The sequence below is a fragment of the Physella acuta genome, unplaced genomic scaffold (genome assembly GCF_028476545.2).
Source record: "Physella acuta isolate Inbredline_101_S28 unplaced genomic scaffold, ASM2847654v3 ptg001670l, whole genome shotgun sequence".
NCBI lineage: Eukaryota > Metazoa > Mollusca > Gastropoda > Physidae > Physella > Physella acuta.
This window is the reverse complement of record NW_026733183.1, coordinates 87,025-102,758: the sequence shown is the minus strand read 5'-3', so window position 1 is coordinate 102,758 and position 15,734 is coordinate 87,025. Positions and strand designations below refer to the sequence as shown.

At 38.8% G+C, this 15,734-nt stretch overlaps 1 protein-coding gene across 1 annotated transcript in view; it reads left to right on the top strand.

Annotated features, from left to right (window-relative positions):
- The first annotated feature begins 14,958 nt into the window (after positions 1-14,958).
- Positions 14,959-15,734, top strand: part of LOC131929757 (acetyl-coenzyme A transporter 1) — a 42,104-nt gene continuing 41,328 nt past the window's right edge. Inside the window, exon 1 of the mRNA XM_059286110.1 lies at positions 14,959-15,195. The gene's annotated coding sequence lies outside the window, so the exon portion shown is untranslated. The remainder of the gene's footprint in view (positions 15,196-15,734) is intronic.

Sequence of the window (15,734 nt, the reverse complement as noted above, 5' to 3'; positions counted from 1 at the left end):
TAGGATTACTGATAGTTTAGTCTGATGTTAGAGTTAAGGTTACTGATAGTTTAGTATGACGTTAGGGTTGCTGATAGTTTAGTCTGATGTTAGGGTTACTGATAGTTTAGTCTGATGTTAGAGTTAGGGTTACTGATAGTTTAGTCTGATGTTAGGGTTACTGATAGTTTAGTCTTAGTCTGATGTTAGAGTTAGGGTTACTGATAGTTTAGTATGAAGTTAGGGTTACTGATAGTTTAGTCTGATGTTAGGGTTAGGGTTTAGTTTGTCTTGCTGTTTTTTTCTGGTTGCGCATTTTTCTGTTTGCGCTTTTTTCTGTGTGCGCTTTTTTCTGTGTGCGCTTTTTTCCGTTTGCGCTTTTTTTCTGTTTGCGCTTTTTGTTAAAGCTTTTTGTGTTTCTTTTATATAAGACTAAGGTTAGGGTCAGAGGCGTATCCAGGTTTTCGTTGTAGGGGGAGCGAAATGAGCAAAAAAAGGCGCCGAATTTTTAGCACGTTCTATATACATGTGTTATATATATATATATATATATATATATATATATATATATATATATATATATATATATATATATATATATATATATATATATATATATATAAAGTTTCCAAAAAGGCGCCACTTGGCTGCTCCCCCCCTGCGTACGCTACTGGTTAGGGTTTAACTACTGTGGGTTCTACCACGGTTGCACTGACCGGACAGACTAGTTAGTTAAGCCTCGGGAAGGGTAGATAGATTTTAGTGATCCCCCCCCCCCCCCCACCCAGCAGAGCTTACATTTAATTAGATGTTTAATTTTAATTATTCATTAAAATTAATGTAACATTTTTACACTAAGGGGAGATTTTAAAAAAAAGTAAATGACTCGATAGATTACTATACTCAATAACTGAAGGGAAGTTGATAGCTAACTAGACGCAATTACCATATTTAATAACAGTCAGTGTTTAGCTGTGGTTCACGAGAATTTTTATAATCGTAATGCCGGTCGATCTGGTGAAGGCTATTAGGGGCAGATAATTAAGTTTTTAAACGATTTAAAACTGAGGAGAGGCAACAAAACTAAAACCTTGCTGTCGTCTATAAAATATGTTCACGGCAATCTGCCTTCACGGGGCCGATAATCGTCCTTCAGATATCGCCGTGGCAACTTCATAAATTAGGAATCACTCAAAAGTAGAAAATTAAAAAAAAATTTAAAAAAAAAACTATTTTTTTAAAGCGACAAGCTTTTAAATGCACTGAAAATAGAAAATAAAACTCATTTGTTTTCTTTCATAAAAGCTTTGGTCGCTCATGAGATCTTTTACAAATTTTAGCGACGATCGCATTTATGAAAGAAAACAATTAGTCGTTAGTCTTATTTTCTTACTTTCAGTGCATTTAAAAGCTTTTTTGCTATAGTGGTTTTTTTTAAATTTTTTAATTTAGTTATTTATATTTATTATGCCCTTATAGTGGTTGGGCGGGTAAGCACATAGTTGCTACTCCGAAAGTTTCGAGTTTGAACCCTCGGGAAGATGAGGCTCGGACCAGAGGCGTAGCTATGGGGGGGCAGGGGGGGGACATATGTCCCCGGGCGCCGACCTGAGGGGGGCGCCAAAATGGGTTGTAAAAACAAATTAAAATGTAAATTTAGCTGCATTTTTGCAGTTTGAGGGGGGGGGGTGCAAATCGAAAAGTTGAAGGGTGGGGGGGGGGGGGTGCAAATCGAAAATTTGTTCCCGAAGGGGGGGGGCGCCAAATTGAAAGTTTGTCCCCGGGCGCCGGGAAGGGTCGCTACGCCTCTGGCTCGGACAGCAACCAAATTTGTTTGGAGAGAAAACTTTGGTTTCCTTTCGTTAGCTCCTGCACCTTCGCAGATTCCAAGTGATGTAACGTCCTGTGCCCTCGGTCCATCAGCTATGTCTGTTAGACTATAGAACCATACAATACTTGTTTTAACTAGTTATTGTAATTTATATCCATCTGTTGTGTCTATTAGACCATAGAACCATACAATACTTGTTTTAACTAGTTATTGTAATTTATATCCATCTGTTGTGTCTATTAGACCATAGAACCATACAATACTTGTTTTAACTAGTTATTGTAATTTATATCCATCTGTTGTGTCTATTAGACTATAGAACCATACAATACTTGTTTTAACTAGTTATTGTAATTTATATCCATCTGTTGTGTTTATTAGACTATAGAACCATACAATACTTGTTTTAACTAGTTATTGTAATTTATATCCATCTGTTGTGTCTATTAGAATATAGAACCATACAATACTTTTTTTAACTAGTTATTGTAATTTATATCCTCTAATGTCCTGTCCCTTCGGTCCATCATCATTGGTTCCCAAACTGTGAGTCGCGAAGTGCTTTCTGAGGGGGGGAGGGGGGTCGCCAACTGGTAGACTAAACCCTAACAATGAAAAAAACAAGTTAATTAAAAAAGTCTAGTGACATTTGTGCGCAATTTCCTTATGTTATCTAAAAATAGCTCTGACGTATAATGTTGGGGTGCGTTCAAGCTAGAAGAACAATCGGTTTGTAGGTGTTTATGTAATTTTAAAATTTGTGACCGAACGAGAGAATATTTTTGAAAACTTTCTTCGGCAATATTGTTCTAAATTATGACAGAAATCGATTGGTACATGTTTCAAGTCGCTAAGTGGTTGCCGAGATATGGGCCAAAAACTGAATGTTTTCGAGGTTTTTTGGCTTTTCCGGGAAATACATGAAAGAAACCCGGAATTTTTATGGCCTATGCTCATTCTCGTAACTTGCTTAACATAATTGCTTTTGGAACTATTCATCGATATTGCTTCGTTGAGGAGGAGATACGACTTAAAGCCCGGACACACATTCATCCATCCATCCATCCATTCCCAGAAATGACGAGTTAATAAACGCAATTCTCCAGAATGGAAATTGCGCTAAAAATTTAGAAGAATATTATGAAATTCGGCTTTACCAACATCACTGGAAATTGAATAGAGAAAAAACAATGCGTACTGTGCAAAGTTGTTCTCAGTCATGAGTCTATGAAACTTTTAAAACTAAAAAGTCATTTTGAGACGAGTCATTCGGGACACACCAAAAAAAGATATGGAGTTTTTTTCGTCGGCTAGTTGCAAAAGTGAGAGACTGGATCGAACAGGAAGTTTTCACCTTGGAAACAGCATATAAAGTCGCATTTTAAAATTGCAGAACAAAAAAAAAACCTTACACAATAGGAGAAAATCTCATGAAACCCTGCATGTTGAAGGTGGTGAAATTAATTTTTGGGGATTCCAGTGCAGTAAAGATGCAACAAATATTTTTGTCTAATAATACTATTTAACGGGTGGGTTATAGTAGTCTTGTACGTAGATGTTAAAGAATAAATTTTAAATGAAATCAAGCTTTCACCATTGCCTGCTTTTCAAATTGATAAATCAACAGACGGGAGTTTGTGTTCGCAGTTGCTTGTCTTTGAGAAATATATTCACTCAGATGATAGCTAGAAGAGTTGCTATTTTGTGAAGATATCATGGAGAAAATAAATACGTTTTTTGAAACTGGATGATAAACATGGGAAAAAAGCTCTGGGGTTTGTACGGATGGTGCGCCATCTGTTTGGGTCAAAATCAGGCTTTCAGAAAAACTAAAAGATTTAGCTCCCTAACCAAGGGGAATCCATTGCATGATTCTCCGGTATGCACTCGCCAGCAAGACTCTTCCGACTCCATTGCTAATAAAGGTCGTAAATTATATTAAATCTGGAGCCCTGAACACCCGTCTGTTTAAAGAACTGTGCATGACATGAATAAAGATCACAAGGTTTTGCTTTTCTACAATACAGTACGCTGGCTGTCAAAAGGAAATGTTGTGAATCGTGTTTTTGAATTGAATTGTTTTTGGAAGTGCAAGGGAAACAAGACATTTTGAAATACTTTAACGACAAGCGTTTGGAGAGAGTCTCACGCAATTTTTGGTGTAGTATGCACCATTCATACCCAAACGTGAAATTGAATGCCTTTCGAGTTTTAGTTCCTTTTATGTCAACATAACTTTGCGAAAAATTCAAATTTAAATTTATTCAAATTTATTCAAAAAACGGTTACAATTGTAGGCACGAAGGCCTTTTTTTTTTTTAACATTGGCCGTTTAAACAAATAAAACAATTCAATAACACATAGCAGTAACATAGCACTAAAAATGTGGAATAAAGAAATAGTGTTACATAGTTATAATACAAAATGAGATTAAAAAAGAATATAATAGATGAATGAGAAATGTTACAATGAGTCCGTTAGAGAGGTCATTAAATAATTGTAGTTTTAGTTTATATTTGAATATATTTTCAGATCTAGATAGCTTTATTTTTTTAGGAAGATTGTTCCACAAATTAGAACCAGAGTAGGCAAAGCTATGTTCCCACGTTTTCTTTGACTTGCTTTCGCGTCTGTTTGTTTGTTTGTTTGTTTGTTTGTCTTTCCATCAAATCTTGCGATCGAAATTTCGAGCACTTCCCAGTTAGCTAGCGCGCTGAAATTTTCAGGGAAGCTTTGTTTCCGATGACAATACAATATTCAATTATTATTATTACTAAATTGATCCATGGAAAATTTTTATTGATCATTTTAGATTCCTATTGATTTGTACAAAAAAGGGACATAACCTAGTAATTGTAATTTGATACAAACAAGGTTCGGTACTTTCCCTCTTCTGGCTTACTGAAAAACAAATGAAAAATCATGAAGGAGCGCGCAACCGATTGGCTGAGTAGTGGTCACGCGGTGTTTGTGTACAAACCTATGCAAATCTGACTGATCCGGAAGTAGAATGTTGATGGTCGAATGGTTTGCAAGCGAGGACAAAATGGTGAAAGAAACGGTAACACAGAAGAAACGTCGATTGGAAAAGGCACGCCAGAAGTATCAGGAGAAGCGCAATGCAGGATACAGATTGGAAAATCCTCCTAAACGACAAAAATTATGGAGGAACGTGAGTATCAAAAGAAGTTTGAAAAAGATCGAAACCGAAAATCTGCTGCTTTAGCGATGGAGACAGAAGAACAAAGTGTCTCCCGTAAAGCAAAAGTGCGTCATGATACTGCTCGTGCGATTGAGACAGAACAAGAAAGGGTCTCTCGTCTTGCTAAGCAGAAAGAACGAACTGATGCTGCACTTGCGATTGAGACAGAACAAGAAAGGGTCTCTCAGAAAACGTGTTTTTTTTTTTAATTTTTAATGATAACTATTTTTGGAAAAAAGTTGTATAATGGAACGGTAAATTAAGACGACGATTTAATTTTATGTTAAAAGAAAATAGGTCTGATAAGTAAGAGGGGGCTGTTTCGTGGAATATTTTGTATAAAAAAATTGATTTAGTGTAAGCCCTGCTAGGGGGGGATACCTAAAATCTACTCTACCCTTCCCTAGGCTTATCTACTACCTACTGTCCGGTCAGTGCAACCGTGGTAGAACCCACAGTGGTTAAACCCTAACCTTAGTCTAAATAATAAGCTACTAAAATAAAACAAAAACTTTTACAGTTAATAAAATTTATTGCATGGAACCAAAAGTTAAAAAAAGAATAGATATAAGCTGACACAAAACAGAACCAAACGAAACAAACTTTTTACATCAAACAAAACACCCAATTTCGGACTACGTCCAGGACTACGACGAACACAAACACAAAATAAATAAGGCTGGATGGTGCGAATTTGCTATTCTTTTCACTGGATGACCAGAGAGACTGCCTGCTCCCTTCACCGCAGCTTTACACACAAAAGACAGAGTTGAACAAGCCGGAACCCGACTTCCACACACCTCACACGCTACACGTAAACAAATAGTCCCTAATTCACGGATAACAAACCAAACACGACGAAACATGCAACAGAATATTATAAAAAGACACTTACTATAAACAATGACAACAATATAAACGAAATATATATAAACTAGCTATAACCAGGGACATAAACAGTGAGACAGCGGCGCCATAATACGGGACTACACAACTAAAAAATACGAACAATTTACGACATGAAACGAAACGATACATTCGCCTTCTAAGTTACAAATAATAAAATACACTCCAGCCGCTCACATACACGCCCCCTAAAGCTTGCGGTCACCGCAAGCTAACAAACTTGAAAAAAAACAGCCCACAGGGCATAATCATAAATGTTACAAAAAAACTTTGCAGGAAGAACTTGCAAAAAAATCAGCCCACCGGGCACAATCATAAATTTTACAAAAAAACAATCTTTGCCAGAAAATCAGCCCACAGGGCATAAACATACATGTTACAAAAAACAAAACTTTGCAAAAGAACTTGCAAAAAAATCAGCCCACAGGGCACGATCATAAATTTTACAAAAAAACATTGTCAAAAAAATCAGCCCACAGGGCACAATCACAAGTCTAGCCTACTAGGGACTCTGCGCTCCCTGACCGACCTACGCAGAGGTATGTCAGGTACTGTGGGGTTACCGGCTGCTCTGGTCCCCGGCAATTGGACCTTATAAATTATGTGGCTGTAGCCTGGAGTAGCCGGCGGTATCACTTTGACCGGCCTTGGGGAGGGTGGTTGAGCCCGGGGAGGCACATATCTGGTAATCTGGGTGCTTGCCACCCGGCGGGTGCCAGAAGGGCCATCTTTCTTTTTAATGGCGTAACACCCGCCGGTGATCGGAGGTACTTCGACCACAACGTAAACTGTCGGGTCGTCCAGGTCTGCCATTTTGCGTCTGCCTAGTGGGGGTTGTCTCAGAAGGACCAGATCGCCTATGGCCAGTTCAGCTACAGGTGCCTTTTTGACCTGCTTGTCCTTCTTGCTCGACTCTGTCTGGGGGCATTCCCCAGCACCACCACCCGGTGCCTTAATTAAGGATGGGTTAGGTGGAACCATTGCCTCTAGCTCCTCAGATTGGTCCACCTTTATACTGGTTATGCTGGCGCGTAGGCAGGATGTTGGGCCTGATACCACTGACGGATCTGGGTGAAAAGGTTGGTCTAATGGCTGTACCACCTTGTCGTCCTTCATTCCGGGGTCTCCTTCCGTCGCCTGAATGGTTGGTACACTCTTGGCAGGCACCAGAGTCTTTTCGCGGGGGCGGAGGACCTTGTCCCCTCGCCATACCTTCGGTGTCACCCCTGGGGGCTTGATCAGGTGGGCCAATGTGGTCAGGTCCTGGAGAACGTTCATGCCCAACAAACAGGGTGGGGCTGATGAGCCACCCACTGGATCCTTTATCACAAGGAACCCCTTGTCGCGTATTTCTTCCTTGTTGATCTCCAGGTCAGTAATAAAATAGCCATTGTATGGGATGGCCAACCCATTTGCTGCCCTCAAGGACAGGGGTGTGTCTGTTCTTAGGATAATGTTCTTGAGGCTCCTGTTACAAAATGTTTCAGTGACCGTGCTGACTTGTGAACCACTGTCTATAACGGCCGTCACCGGTACACCTTGTAAATACACAGTCAGGGTGGGGCACTGTCCAGCCAGCTTGTGAATGGTGGAGCTTGGGCTCTGCCCACCAGCAGTAGTAAGACTCTGAATCACTGCGGCCTCCTGCTTCTTTGAGTTTCGACAATTGCGGGCGAGGTGACCTTGCTGGTTACAATTGTAACACATTCTTGTTTCCGCCTCTGGACGTCGGCGGGGTACCCTTCGGCTAGATGACACTTGAGGGTTCTGTGCCAGCTGAGTCAACAGAGCCGATAGCTGCTCTGCGAGCTTGTCTACCCTGTCTTCCAGCTTAGAACTGGGCAGGGTGGGTTCTTCCTTGGGGCGGGCATGTAGAGCTGCCACATAGGCAGGTTCTGTCCCTGGGTCCTCGTCTCCAGACCATCGAATGGCCGCATCCCGTATGGCCAGGAAGGGGATCTTAGGGTCCCTGAAAACTAGTTCTTGCAACTGACGTCTGACTGAGGACTGGCTCAGCTTTTCCATAAACTGGTCCCTTAGGAACTCAGCATTCGTCTGAGGGACTTGCAGGGTGCCCTGTCTGGCAACAAGGGCCTTGAAGGCCCTGTGCAGGCGGTGCGAGTAGGCCCTCACCGACTCGTGTTGGCCCTGCACAACCATTTGGAGTTGCGCCATTAGCTGGGAGACGCTCCTCTTCTCCCCATAGACTTCTCGGAGGAGCCTGATGGAGGCCTCTGGGTCACGTTGCAGGTCATCTCCCCTGCAGCTCAGTTCTTCTCTCACAGCTTCCCCCAGGTACTGCCAGAGAAGGTCCTTCCTCTCTTCCACTGAGACGTCTCTTCTGGCCCTCCAGAGAGACTGGACCTCGTCAATGAATCGTTCCACCTCATAGCCGTGGCTGTCCCCATGAAACTTCCGGATGAGGATCTCCCTGGGTGGAACGATGCTGATGGTTTGTGCCACCTCAGCCATCTCGTCCGAATTGGGTGTTAAGACTACAAACAATTCCTACACTAAACAAAAACTAAACACATACGGTTCCATAAAGGGCCTATCAAAACAAAAAATTTAACTAAGCTACACCTAGCCCTAGCAAAAAAACAAAAATTTAACTAGACTAAAGCACTGACCCCACTCGTGCTACCAATTTGTAAGCCCTGCTAGGGGGGGATACCTAAAATCTACTCTACCCTTCCCTAGGCTTATCTACTACCTACTGTCCGGTCAGTGCAACCGTGGTAGAACCCACAGTGGTTAAACCCTAACCTTAGTCTAAATAATAAGCTACTAAAATAAAACAAAAACTTTTACAGTTAATAAAATTTATTGCATGGAACCAAAAGTTAAAAAAAGAATAGATATAAGCTGACACAAAACAGAACCAAACGAAACAAACTTTTTACATCAAACAAAACACCCAATTTCGGACTACGTCCAGGACTACGACGAACACAAACACAAAATAAATAAGGCTGGATGGTGCGAATTTGCTATTCTTTTCACTGGATGACCAGAGAGACTGCCTGCTCCCTTCACCGCAGCTTTACACACAAAAGACAGAGTTGAACAAGCCGGAACCCGACTTCCACACACCTCACACGCTACACGTAAACAAATAGTCCCTAATTCACGGATAACAAACCAAACACGACGAAACATGCAACAGAATATTATAAAAAGACACTTACTATAAACAATGACAACAATATAAACGAAATATATATAAACTAGCTATAACCAGGGACATAAACAGTGAGACAGCGGCGCCATAATACGGGACTACACAACTAAAAAATACGAACAATTTACGACATGAAACGAAACGATACATTCGCCTTCTAAGTTACAAATAATAAAATACACTCCAGCCGCTCACATTAGTATATATTATCTTTTTATTTAATGGAAGTATTTTAGTTGTAATAAAAGAATCCAGACTACTAGACAAGCCAGTAACCAGTTGTATAGCCCTTTTTTTTGTAAAGATAGAAGAGGACGCTGCTTAGTTATAAAGCTGCCGCTCCACACTACAGAAGCATAATCCAACCTAGATTGAATAAAAGCTTCATAAAAAAACTAGCCTGCTCCTATAGTCCAGAAAGTTCTTTATCCTTGCTAATTGAAACGTTGTCTTTAATAAGGACATTCTTAGAAGATGAATATGATCGGACCAAGTGATGTTGTGATCTATAACCAATCCTAGGCATTTGTAACTGTTAACCTGTTCAATGCTTGTATTGTCTGAAATCTTCAATACTTTATTAGAGATATCATCAAACGAAGTTGTTGAAGACGGTTTAAGAGATTTTAGGCTAACATATACTTCGTGAACAGTGAGAAGCGGAACAATCAGCTCTGTCCTACCACGGTGAGCAGAATTACAAAAAATTTTAAGCTCCTCACTGATTGTGTAATCAGCATCTGTGTTGAGCGCTACAGATGATATAAAATGATTGTTAAAGTCATCAGCAGATATCTGGCAATGTCCAGCTGTATTATATGTGCTTTTTTTTCTAATTATTTGATTTATGGCAGTCCAGATAGATTTGGAATTAGGTTTGCCTGACAGCAGCTTATTAAAATACTCCTTCTTCGACCTACGCACGAGCAGTTTGACATAATTTCGTTGCCTACAAAAGTTCTCAGAAGTTCCATAACGTTTAAGCCAGTTATAATAGATTGACGACAGAAGCCTGTGGTTGTATATAACACATTTATTTAGGGTCTAACTACAGCATGATCGTAATACCAGAGAGGACGGAAGGAAGTACCCAAGGGACATCACTCAAGATAACAATATTATAAATATAACTAATACAGAAGAGTGAGTTCCCTTGACCTCACAATTATTTCAATCTATTACATCCCTTTACCCTTAGAACACAATAACACATCTCTCAATAGAACAATTGATAGTATCCTAAAATCACCAATTATATTGTAACATGAACACTATGGTAGATTACATCCTTACAAACAATGCACAATATGCTACAACATAATCAAAATACAAAACAATAATGTCAAAGTCCTTTTGACCTTTAGAATCATAGGTCTAACTTATTTGGGACCTTGATTGTCCTGCTTGACCTTCTCAGTGGCTTTTGATTTGGTGACTCAATATTCTGACCATCTGGATTCTCTATCTCAGGAGGTCTAGGATTTAAATCATTAACTCCAGAATTTACATTTTCTGACTCCAGACAACTTGGTTCACTCATATCAACAGAACTTGGTTGTGAAACAAACTGAGTTGGTGTGAACTGTTCAGATTTGGTGGGATTGACAGATTCACACTTATTATCTGCACAAGTTATTTTTAACTGGTCTGCATGTCTACGGACAATAAGTCCATCATTTGTTTTTACTTTATAAGACACAGGTCCTGTACATTGAACAATTTGACCTGGTATCCATTTTTCCTTTCTCCCATAATTTCTTAGATACACATTATCATTAACACCAAATTCTCTTTCAATGAATGTTTGTCATGATTTAATGGAACTATTTTTGAATTGGCATCTGAAAGTATTATGCTATTTCACCTTTTTCACCAACAATTTTCAATACTTTATCAAGTGTTTTAAGATGTTCAGTGTCATTCTTACCAGTTATGTACACATTGTCAAAGTACACACAAACATTTGGAATATCCTTAAAAATACTGTCCATGACAGCTTGGAAAATTCCAGGGCTAGATGATAGTCTTTCATATTGGTACAGTCCTTTATGTGTGTTTATTGTCGTATAGACTTTTGAATCTGGATGCAGTTCTAGTTGAGTGTAAGCATGACTAAAGTCTAATTCAGTGAATTTGTCTCCTCCTGCCAAATTCAAAGAAATTTCCTCAATGTTAGGTATAGGGTACCTATTTAGCTCTATTTGCTTATTCAGTGTAGTTTTATAGTCTCCACAAATTCTTATAGAACCATCCTTCTTTAACACTGGCACAATGGGTGTCGCCCAATCGGAATAGTCTACCTTCTTTATAATGCCATTAGATTCCAATCTACTTAGCTCATTTTCAATTTTATTCCTCATTGCATAAGGTGGAACTCTAGCTTTGCAGTATCTTGGATTTGTATCTTTAATGCTTAACTTCACTGTTCTATCATTTAGTAAACCTGAATTACCAAAAACACATTTATTTTCAGATATAACTTTATCTAGTGAAGTAAGACTAGATTCTTTTACATTCTTCAATGAACAAATACTCTCCCAATTTAACTTAAGATCACTTAACCAGTTCCTACCTAGTAATGGCGGTCCATTTCCTTCAACCACAAGAAGAGGAAGTTTAACACTTTGACCATTATAACGTACATGAACCATACACTCTCCTATTACCGGAACATTGTCACCAGTGTATGTTGTTAGACACTTGTGACACGGCTGTAGAGACACTGATCCTCCTGTGACAGCGTCAAAATCTTTCTTTGTTATGACTGTTAGAGATGCTCCAGTGTCAAGTTGGAAGCTGATGCTCTTACCGTTGATATTAACTTGTACATTGATGGGAGCATGACTTATTGATTTAACAGAGAACAGGCTGAAATCCGGCTGCGAATCAGTTTGAGCATTTTCACAGGTAGAGTGGTTCATTGGTTGGGTTAGGTAGTCTTGGTGAGAGTTAACATAGTGCTGCCTTTGGTTGCGGTACTGTCTTGACTGGCTAGATTTAGCAACAGACGAAGACTTTGCAAAGCAGGCCTTAGCAATGTGACCTTGCTTACCGCACTTATAACAAGTTGCTAACTTGAACTTGCACCGATGAGATGCATGGGGACCTTTGCATCGATGACATTTTTGATAATTATTACTAGATTTAGATCTAGGATTTGAACGAGCAGGGTGTTTAGCATAAGTTGGAATGCTCTGTTGGGGTTGATGTTTATTGACTAACCTGCTGTTTACTGCATGGATCTCTGAAGGTGCTAAAGATCTCGCCGCATCTGATGACTGCTGGTATGAAGTTGCAAGTTGTATTGCTTTTTCCAATTTTAGATCTGACTCGAGCAGCAACTTTCTTTGAATATCAGGGCTGTTTACACCTGTCACAAACTTTTCACATAATCTGTCAGACAGCGTTTCTCCGAATTCACAAAATTCACTTAAATGACGTAAAGCAGCAACATATTCTGATATTGACTCGTTTGGTTGACGAGTCCTACTGTCAAATCTAGCTCTACATAAAAACTTTGATGGTACAGGCGCATGGTGGTCTGTTAGCAATTTGCTCAGCTCGTTAAAGCTCTTGGTAGTTAGACTAGCTGGTGCGCATAAGTCTTTTAGTAGCCTAAATTGTTGAGGCCCTATGACTGTTAACAAAACAGCTCTCTTTTTGGCTTCTATCGTCACGTCGTTAGCTTCTAGGTAAAAGCTTAACCTCTCTAGGTAATCTTGAATGATTTCATCATTCGCATCAAATTCTTTTATTTGGCCATACAGCGCCATAATTCTAGAAATAATTAGCTAATAAGCTCTAGCAAACCTCTTTTTTGCGTAAGTAGGTGCTCTTTCTAGTAGATGTTTATCCTTCGTCGCCAGTTATAATAGATTGACGACAGAAGCCTGTGGTTGTATATAACACATTTATTTAGGGTCTAACTACAGCATGATCGTAATACCAGAGAGGACGGAAGGAAGTACCCAAGGGACATCACTCAAGATAACAATATTATAAATATAACTAATACAGAAGAGTGAGTTCCCTTGACCTCACAATTATTTCAATCTATTACATCAGTCTCTTTTATTAATTGCAGATTCGATATTGTTGTTAAACCAAGAAGGTTTGTATGTAGTCTTAACCTTTTTAGAGATTTTAGGAATATGTTTGTCATATATAGTATAGAAAATACGCAGCCATTCAGAAATGGCTAGATGGGGACAATTATAATTGTATACATTGCAGAAGGGGGCAGCCAATAAATCCGAAAGAAAAAGATTTTCATTAAATTTTCTAAAAGAGCGATAATGTATGGTTATGTGTTGCCGCGAAGGTACACATAATCTTTTTGTCGTAAAAGTACATTAAACAGGGAAGTGGTCACTAACACCACAAGAGGGGACACACCTCTATTAGGTTGCAGTCAGGTGATGCGTAGATGTGGTCAATTATTGTACTTGATTTATCATTGACCCTGGTAGCCGTGTGTACAAATTGTTTTAGATTCAGAGAATCAACAATATCTTGCCAATATCCTTGAGGTTTTAATAAATTTATATTAATATCTCCCAATATGATATATTCATTGTTAGTAGATAAAACGGTATCTATCATAGAGCAAAAACGATCATACCACCAATCCATGTTTTCGCAGGGATTTCTATAAAGGAAGCAAATTAAAATTGCCGGATGGTGTTTGCTTTTTTCCAGTTCAATCCATATACATTCTATATATAAAAAAACAAAACAAAGAAATAAATTAAATGTCGAGAATGACATGAGGTTGGCGTTAAACAACTCAACCGCGCATGTTGAGGCTATTTTTCCCACGTTTTCTTTAACTTGCTTTCTCTGTGTCTTTCTGTGTTTGTTTGTCTTTCCAATCAAATCTTGCGATCGAAATTTCTGGCACTTCCCAGTTAGCTAGCCCGCTGAAATTTTCAGGGAAGCTTTCTTTTGGATGACCATAGAATATGCAATTGTTATTATTACTAAATTGATCAATGGAAACATTTTATTGAGCATTTTAGACCGCTATATAATCTATATATATAATTCTCCTCTGCAAGCCATTAGAAAAAAAACCAGCGACGCGTAGCTCGCGCGCAGTGAAGCGAACGATTCCACGACGCGACAGGCTTAGGGGCAGATAATTTAGTTTGAACCGACTTAAAACTTACAGGAGGTAGGCCAGTTTGGGGGAGACGATATGGTCGAGTGGTTGGGCACACGATTGCTATCCCACTCAACACGGGTTCAAATCTATGTGTTCTAGTCAGTAACGTATTCACACAACGTGTTTTTTACGAGTTGTCTTTTTACGAGTTGTCTTTTTACGAGTTGTCTTCGTTTACCCAAAAAAAGTGAAAAGATAAAATCGATAGCAAGATTTTAATGCAAACAAACAGACAAAGACTAAAAAGTAGAAAATAATAATCATTAAAAAAGTTTTAAAAAACCCACGTTTTCTGATTGAACTAAAAAGTAGAAAATAAACGCTATACATCACAATAATGCAAGCGATCACTCTACTATAAGCGATCAAAAACGTGGGGCGCCGTGATTTTCTTACAGTTTCTAATACTGTTGACTCTCTACAAGCTCCCTAATAAAAGTCAATAGTATTATCTAATCAATAGTAATATAACTTTTACTTCGGCGCCCCACGTTTTTCATCGCTTATAGTAGAGTGATCGCTTGCATTATTGTGATGTATAGCGTTTATTTTCTACTTTTTAGTTCAATCAGAAAACGTGGGTTTTTTAAAACTTTTTTAATGATTATTATTATAACATATAATTTCATTCATCGTATAGATTTCTTTCATATGACGTCACGTCCGTTCGTGAATGTAAACATCTGCCATCTCGGTGTACAGATCTACATTCAAAATCGTGATCTGTGCGGTGAAAGGTTGTGATACTCGAAGTGGCAGATCTAAAGGGATTCCTTTATTTCGACTGCCAAGGGTCATATTAAACCAAGATGATAGAGATCGACAGTTAACAGAACGTAGACGCCGTCAATTTTTAGCCAATATTTATCGCAGCGGTGTGAGTGAAGCAGCGGCGAATAATATGCGATTAAGTTCTGGACACTTTGTTTCAAGTAAGGACAGTAAAATAGTAAACTTCATTTTAATCATAAAAGATAACTATTAATAAAACAAATATGCTCGACCAGAGCCGGCGTTAGGGGTACGCGGGGCCTATGGCCAACCATCTGCGCGGGGCCTTATATTTTTTCATTGGTGTATAATTAAATAAAACATGTACAGTGAGGCGTTTTTTTTCTTCTCAACGCGAATTAATATTTATAACGATATATATGGTATTTTTAAGCTGTTTATCAATGTCGTATTAACATTAAGACACTGATTAACAACTAATTTGTTTACTTAGAAGTGCTTTTGAAACGTTGCTTGTTTCTGTTAAGGCTTTTTGTTTGAAAAGTAAAAAATAAAACAGATATAAGTTTGAGACACGCATTAAAGAGACGATGAACGTCAGCTTCAAACCTGATTTTTTTACATTAATGTTTATTTATGAAAATCTTACCAGTACGTTCACAAACGAAGATCTACTTTTCTTGCCTTAGATATCCAAATGAAATAACTCTCAAATGTAATCACGGACGCTCAGTAAGGT